This window comes from Halyomorpha halys, unplaced genomic scaffold (assembly GCF_000696795.3).
Source record: "Halyomorpha halys isolate HHAL.00 unplaced genomic scaffold, Hhal_1.1 Scaffold172.1, whole genome shotgun sequence".
In the NCBI taxonomy this organism is placed as follows: Eukaryota; Metazoa; Arthropoda; class Insecta; order Hemiptera; family Pentatomidae; genus Halyomorpha; species Halyomorpha halys.
The window spans coordinates 1,218,063-1,226,900 of record NW_027113242.1 but is presented as its reverse complement, the minus strand read 5'-3'; the positions used below and the strand labels follow the sequence as shown (position 1 = coordinate 1,226,900).

Here is an 8,838-nt window from a genome sequence, read left to right as displayed (position 1 = left end):
ACACGCTTTAACATGTTAAACCAAAGATCATGAATACCCCTATTATAGAGCAATGTTTGTGCTACAGAGGGAGATGAATGCTCCAATAGTGAAGGATCATGAATTAAACAATGCAGTGTGAAACAATTTTCAACCATGTTATATGGATGATATGATTTAAATAGTGAAATTGAAAGTATGACAAGTATGGGGTAAATATAATTATAAGAATTACCAATACACATACATGACATGGATGAAAATTGTTAATTAAAATAAATTATTATTTTTAGGATTATAAAACTGTATGACTATGGGGCAATTGTCCCGAAATGTTGTATAACAACGAAAGATAAAATAATTTATATTCATCTTTTGAAGTTTTTTAACCTCAAAAATTTATAGTAATTAATTTATCAGATTTCTTAAAAAGAAAATCCAGAATAATAATATTGAAATTTAGGGAACAAACTACAAATTACAAAAAGTATTTCGTTTTTTAACAAATAAAATAATAAATAGTGAAAATGTATCTTCAAGAGACAAAATATAAAATATTGTAAAGTAGTTTATTTATGGAGAATTAAAATACAAAACAGTATTTTGTATTTAAAATACTTTTGTAACATAAGACTTCGGAGTGTTTCTAAAACAAAGAGAGAGGACATGAGGGTACTTTGTACATACAATTTCTATTGTATTTGTCATGGTTGAGTATATATTTCTGTTAAGATATGGAAGGTCCAAAGAAGAAAACAATTGAGGAAGCTCTTTCTCCATTGCAGGATAACCAACTCCTTTCGTAACCTGTCAGCCTCAGCCAGGGGTGCCAATCGACTATTAATGACGTAATAACTCCGTCATTGGTCAATCGATTACAGCCTAAATTAATCGCAGTTCAAAGTTGGTCTTCGCCTGTCAGCTTAACTTAGAATATTTTTTTTTTAAATATTGTAAATTACCGCTTAAATGTAAACATATAGCACAAACAATACATGACAATAAACCAAAAAGAATTGATGTAAATTATTCAATCAAGTATTATGTTCAAGGAAGTCACGTTTTACGATTTGCGATCGTGCAAAATTACGAATTCGTGTTTTCCACTGAAATACACGTTTTGAGGACCAAGCCTCACAAAATGGCTTGCATAACATTTTATTTTATTATAATTCCTACGTTTCGGCCTTCTCGAGGATCGATTAACAGTTTCAATTACATTATAATCATTAAAAACATATAAAAATGTTTATTTCGATATGTTTTCGTAACCAAGTCTTTCTGGATCTAGCTCAATTTTATTTCATAATCAAGTCCTCTCACTGTTTTTAAATTTAGAATGTTATTGATATTGTTAATCAATAAATTCTTGAGAATGGTCGGTACGTAGGATTTACAAAAAAATAAATAAGGTGAGACTTCATAGATATTTTTTATTAAAATTAATTAACAAACAGACAAGAATTTAAATTATATATAAATTAACGATTTTTATGAAATTAGTTACATCACGGTGTAATTAAATATTATTTAATGTCAACTAGATGTTATCCTCATTGATATAGTATGGCAGGGCTTAAATGGCGAATTTTCAGAAAAAAGTTAACTAAAGTATCTTTACTTTTGTTTATATAAAATAATGAACTATCTTCCATTGTTAGCAGTAATATAAAATGGAAAAATATGATATATGAAAGAATTTGTTAAATAATTAAAGAAGAAAACGATTTTCATGCAACTCCTAAAACAGACAGGAATGTGGGAAATAACCAAAACCTCTCGATCTCACTCTACACGGATTGGTTATCTTTGGTTAAACCATTGCCAGTATTATTGCTAGGGACATAGTTGATAATCGTAATATTGATAATATTTTTCACACCTCATAAAACCCTTATATACTTTGAATTTTCATAGCAGCAAAAAAATAAAAAAGTCAGCCAAAATTGAAAGTACTTTATTGTTAATAGTAATAAACAATGGATAAGTATAAAATATGAAAGAATTTTTGCCATGCTAGTTATTACATTAGTCAAATTTTACTGCCACTATGATTTGTACGCTTTTTTTATCACCTGGTTAATTTTGAACAAATGATCAATCACCGACAAGCTTTTCCTGTTGGAGAAAAAGCATGTCGCCGATTTATCATTTGCCCACAATGAACCAGCTGATAGAAACAGCAAACGAATATAACTTAAAAAACTTTATCCGGGATTCATCGATTTAAAAAAAAAGGATTCGACAGCATTTACCATAACAATATAGGAACCGCATTGGAACGCAAAGGAGTGGATAAAGGGTATACAAAAATAATAGAAAACATGTACATGGATAATAAAGGATACGTAGAGATGGAAAGAAGAGGGAAAATATTCCCTATAGGAAAAGGAGTCAGGCAGGGAGATTCCCTATCACCAAATATTTTTATAGCAGAGCTGGAGCGAATCTTCGAATCCTTGGACTGGGAAGACATGGGAATCTCACTTAATGGAATGAAGCTGGACACGTTAAAATTTGCAGACGACGTGATTTTGATAGCAAGTTCAGGGGAAGAACTAGTGATAATGATCAATCAGTCAAAACAAAAAAATTCTCTCCATGGATTGATATTGAAACCTTAAAAAACTGTCAAAATGATCAACGGCCTTTCGGAAGATATTAGACATAACTTCATGTGCATGAAGATTTCCGATGAAGTAATTTTTCTGGGGCAAATAATTTCATTTGTAAATAAGGATGCCAAGGAAATTGAATCCAGAACAGGTAAAGCATGGAAGAAATTTTGGAGTCTAAGATATATTTTTAAAAGCCGTCAAAATATTTGGTACAAAAAAATTGTATTCGAAAGCTGTATTATATCATTATTTACTTATGAGTGGGAAATATGGTCTCTGACTAAGAATTTGGAGAGGAAGATTAACGTCTGTCAACAAAGAATGGACTGAATAATACTTAGAGTCTCTCTGGAAAATAAAGTTAGCTCGGTTCGATTAAGAAAAGAAACCATGGTTACCGACGTCATAAGCTACGGTAGAAAAATGAAGTGGACCTGGGGAGACCATCTCATGAGGAAATACGAAGACATCTAGGCGAGCTGTATAGTGGACCCCCTGGACAACGCAAGCGCTATGCCGACGAAATAACAAAACAGTGTGGCGGTTCATTATGGATGAGGCACGCTCGAGATAGAGAATTCCGGTTTTAAGGTTCAGCTAGTCTCTGCTGAAAAAAACTCTTATCTCCCACACGGGAAGGTCAATTTGTGAATATGTTCAACGTATATATTCATTTTTTGTTCTTTAATTATTTCCTCGTATGCTGATGACACATGTGTGCTCACAGTTAGTAATAACCCTTTGATTGGATCCCAAACTCTCCAGTCCCATATCACAATCCTCGAAGAATGGTGTCGAAATTGGAGGATAAAAATAAATCCCAACAAATCACATTTACTCTTCCTCGTAAACCTGCCGTCTGCCCTACAGTATACTTTAATAATGTGGCTCTTACCCCTGTAGAACATATTCGTTACCTTGACAAACGACTAACCTGGAATCCTCACGAAAGACTGAAAATACAGGAAACTGCACGCAGATTCAGACTATTACAGCACTTACTAGAAAAACGGTCTAAATTTCCAACTCATTACAAAAGACTGATCTACAGGACCATAATAAGGGCCATCTGGACATATGGAGTTGAGCTTTGGGGCTCCACTAAACCTTCGAATTCCTCTCGTATCCAATCCTTACAATCCAAAATTCTTCGTAAAATCCTCAATGCTCCTTATTTTGTTACTAATAATACCATCCATAAAGACCTAAGTGTTCCTTATGTAACCGATCTAGCCCGAACCCGATATCATTCCTTCCATAATAAACTCCCTAAACACCCAAACCCACTAGTTTCTAACCTTGCTCCCTCTTTCATTCCTGGCAATCTTCCGAGGCGCCTGAAACAAAGATGGCCTTGTGACCTTATATTGTAAAATGTTTTTAGAGTTCTACTACTGGGTAGTTTCTCTACAAGCTGTAATCATGTCATTATCATTATGTCATTATGATCAAATTTACTTGTATTTTTATACAGTTGTAAATATCAATTAAAAAAAAAATAAAATTCCTATGAATGATTTTTTTGTATTTACACATAAATAAAGATTTATTATAATTATGATTTGTACTTTCGCTCCATTTTTATCCACTTGGAAATTTAAAGAAATAAAATATTTAAAAAATTACACATTGCATGATGATAAGAAAAAATTTTAGTTCTACATAATAATTCCTATGATCCTGTTTTTTATACAGTATCCTAAAGAAACAAATTCACTATCTAATTAAAATCCCATCCTGATAACCAGTTTTCGTGGTGTAGTGGTTATCACATCTGCCTAACACGCAGAAGGTCCCCAGTTCGATCCTGGGCGAAAACATATATTTTATATCTTAGATTTATATAATATTTTATATAGTTTTTTCAACGTTGCATATCAATATTGTAATTTATCAGTGAATTATTTATAATTATTATTAGTATGGATATTTTTTTAGATTATTTAAATATTTTGTATTCCTTTAATTCTATTTTCATGTACCATAATGAACATTGTTATATAGTATCTAGAAAGATTGAAAATATAAATTAATTTAAAGTATTTTGGTAATTTTTTTTCTTTCGTTTGCCTTGTTTCAAGTTTTAAAAAATAAATCAATAAATGTTGTTCTCACCTTTTTTAAAATTTTTTTTCCTGATATCTCTTATTTTTATACACACCTTTTAGATATGTGGCCACTGCTTTACAGTCTGCTCCTGCTCTTTCGTATCTTATACGATAAGATATATATATAAACCAGAAGGATAGACAGAAACAACAAACATACTATTTTTAAATTATTTAAACACTCAACTTCATGTAGGCTATTCTACCCAGGTCACAACAACAATTCTAATTAGTCAACTTTTACATTAAAACCAAAATTAAAATTCATTTATCACCGTCACTTGTTACAACTTTATCACAACCTGAAGTAGAGTGTTTAAATAATTTTAGTTCTAAAATTGTATTAAGATTACCCTGAGGATGGTCGGGTTGGCCGAAACGTCGGACTTATATGAAAAAAAAGTGTGTTGGGACAAAAATGGATAATTGGAATTGTTAATCGATCCTTGAGAATGGTTGAGAGGCACAAAAGTCTGGCCAAGAATATCCAAGCAATGGTGTCGAAACCTGATCCAGATCCTTATATCGGTACGTTTCGAAAGAGGTGCTGTCTGGTGAAAGCTGAACAATATGTTGGGATTGTTATATGGATACAGACCACGCCATGGATAATAATAAATCGGACATAATCTTAATAGACCGTAATACGAGAAGTGGATATGCGAGTGATGTTGTTCTAACCGACGAAAATTCAAATAAAACATTTTCGAAAAAGATTAGGAAATATCAAAATTTATACCAAGAACTTGAGAAACGTTATAGATTAAAGGATGTAAAGGTATATCCTGTGAGAATATCTTGTAACAGCCTCATCGCTGGCGATATTATCCCCTTGTTTGAGAATACAGTCTGAAAAAGTATTGGGAGGGCAGAAAGCAGTTTTATTCAGCATAGCCAGTGTTGTGAGATATGTAGTTTAAAATATGAGCTAAGCCATTGGCGCAACGGGTAGGTGAATATTTCTGGCAATAAACAAAAATAAAATGAAATTATAAAGTAATATAGATGCCATGCAGATTCTGGCTTTTAACCCATAGTAAATAAAATATAAAAATTAATTTTTTTTCATGTATTGATTTTCATTTATTTCAGTTTCTTTCTATATTTAGTCAAAAGGAGGCTTCCAAAGATAAATTGGTTAAACTTTTTTAAAGTTCAGTAGCATAATGAAAATTCTCAATGATTTGCTAACATTTACACAATTCTCTGTCTCAACTTAGAATTATTTCAAATAGGTCCCGAAATATTAATATTTTGTTTATTTAGTGAATATAACAAGGATAATTTCTCGCCTTTCTTCTGCCCTCATGACGTGTAAATACAGTGTAATCTTAGTAATCCCAACAAATATTTCGCAAAGGGGTGTTCGGATGACTGAAAAATTCGGATGAAAGAAAATATTTTTAAAAAATGGTGTAAAATAATTCTTCCCTCACGTGGTGGATTGAGTGTGCACAACGATTCTCAGGTCGATTGTGTAAATATTGTATATAAGAGTGTAAATGTGACTAGAGATTGTTTTTTTTTTTTTATTTATATTTTTCATACACATAATTTATTATTTTCATTTCCTTTATCCTTCTATTTGTATTTTAAGAGAGATTTTATTTATTTTTATGTACTTTTTTTATTTATTTTCATTCTTATTTTAGTATCATTCATCACTATTACTTATTGCCCACAATAGTATGGCAGATTGTAATATCTATCAATTAAATAAAGTTTTTTTTTTAATTTTTAGTATATATTTTTTGGGAAATTAGACAGTTTGAAGTTTAAAATAATTAATCTTTTTTTAAGTCTTTTTTTTTTTTTTTGTCAGGTGCAATGAATGTTAAGACATCGCTGGTCAGTAATCGTATTTTGGTCTGCTACAATTCGTTTTTCTTTTACATATCCAGTAATGCTAAGTGATAATTTTCTATGTTAAAACTATAAAATCGTTCACCTATAAGTAAAAAAAAATACTTATAAAAATAAAAAATACTCTTTGTATGGATTAATTTAAAACGCAATAGAAAAAATGAGTTCACCAAAACAATTTGTACGATACATATTTCTAATAATAACTAAATTAGTTTTGCAACCCATAACGTATATATAAGAGATATTATGTACTTCTGATTTCTACAAAATGTATTTTAAACACTTTCACAGGAATTAGATTACTCGATATCAAAACTGTAAAAATTGTGTCTGCGAAAATGGCGTGTCATTTGGTTGAACTCACAAAGTTTTGAGAGTTCTGGCTTCCCCACTGAATCACAATTGCTTGCTGGCATTTTCACGAAATCACAATCAAATTCCAAAAAATATCCAACAGGAGTTGAAAAAGGCATGACTGTTTCTTTTTTAGAGCTCTCACTCTCTTCTAACCTATATATCGGTTAACAGTTAAATATTTTAAAACAAATTTCTCAACGTGTTTTTAGCTTTAATGGCCAGAAATCTCAAAATCTTTGTGAGTTTCCACTAAATGATACGCCAACTTCACAGACACATACAAATTTCCATATACCTTGCCTATATATCGGGAAGTTAAAAATGTCCTTTACACACGTGAGCTTTTATTTGAAAACATATATGCTATTGTCTGATAAGTTTTCTAAAAAAAAAACCGGTTTTTGTTTTAACGCTAGTTCGGATTACTGGAGTGTTTGGAGTACTGAAGTTGGGACTAAGGAGATTATACTATACTAGCGTTTGTAACAGCAACTTAATTAAAGTTACATTCCCGATGGATAGTTTGGATAAGAATTGATGATTTGTCATAGAGAACCAAAGTGGTTTAAATAAGTATTTCAACCAATTTAGATTGGTCGAAGAATTTCATCTAGCTAAATTTTTAGTGTTACAAAACATTTCAACTAGAGATTATTTAAAAGAACATATATCGAAGTACATAGGCCTGTCTAGAATCGCACTGCTAACAAAATTAGAGAATTCAATTTGATATTAGATTTTACACTTGTTTGTTCCCCTTCACTCACAGTGATTTTCTTTGGTCATACCGTCAACTCCCATCACCCTGCATTTATTCAAGCTCTTTCTTGGGATTAAAAACCTTCTTGAATTTTCGACTAGGCTATGATATGGTACATACAGTTGGACGTGAAGGATCGTAAAAAAAATGATGAGGAGACATGGTTCTTATTGATGAGAGAATTGTTCCTAAAGTTTCTACGATGATTTATCGTCATTTTTTGTGAAATGAAGAAGGTATTGTCGGATTGTTGTATTCCACAATTAATTGTTACTGTAGGAGAGAGATGTTCTTACGATAACAATTTGAACCTATTAGAAATCTTTTTTTCAAATCTATTATTGTATTATATTTGTGAAATACCTTGTGGTAAATGAGTCTAAATTTAAACAATGATAAATATACAAAAAGAGAATTTTTCTGTCAAATTAATATCTCATAAAGAACAGAACGTTAATATGCTACATTAAAGAAAAGGACGACTATCTACGATTAAATTTTTCAAAATAAAACCGAAACTTCTTTTTTACTCAGATGTGCCACAAATAAGGCAGAGCAGTGATATGTATATTTATCCTTCGTGATACCCTGGGTTCCCTAATGGCCCTCTAACCTCTCTTTTATAGCGAAAACTTACGATCCCCCGATTTTCGAAACGCTTAACTTTTTACACAAAACTAAATTGAACTACATGAGTAAGTTTTCACTAAGTATACTAGGACATCGCAATATAAATTCCCTTTTGTCCAAATAAAAACAAGGTCGGTGCCCCCTTGGAAACCGTGTGGTATTCGCCGTATATAGGTTTCCACTACAAACTTAAACAACAGAAATGAGTAAAATGACTTTATTCTAACAGATTATAAACTCAACTTAAACAAACTTAGTGGTTACAGGTCTCTCTCTCTCTTCTTTTTTTTCTTTTATATATACTTTTAATGGATAAATAAAAATCTGATCTTATTTAGCAATGATCTTGCTGATGTGAATTTACTTTATGGCGTGAATGTAATTTTGCTTTGTGTAATCTATTTTCATATAAATATTTTAAATTATATAATTTTCCTCTGCTTCATTTTGTGGGATTACTATTTTTACCAAATGTTTTTTGGTGATTATTTTGCATATATAAAAATATATGTGTATGTAA

General features: G+C 31.0%; 1 long non-coding RNA gene and 1 other non-coding gene across 2 annotated transcripts in view; one reads left to right on the top strand and one right to left on the bottom strand.

Moving 5' to 3' along the window:
- Positions 1 to 8,838, bottom strand: part of LOC136796614 (uncharacterized) — a 557,216-nt gene that overhangs the window by 1,468 nt on the left and 546,910 nt on the right. The window lies entirely within an intron of this gene.
- TRNAV-AAC (transfer RNA valine (anticodon AAC)) lies at positions 4,345 to 4,417 on the top strand. The gene has a single exon. It is a non-coding gene; the product is annotated as a tRNA-Val (tRNA).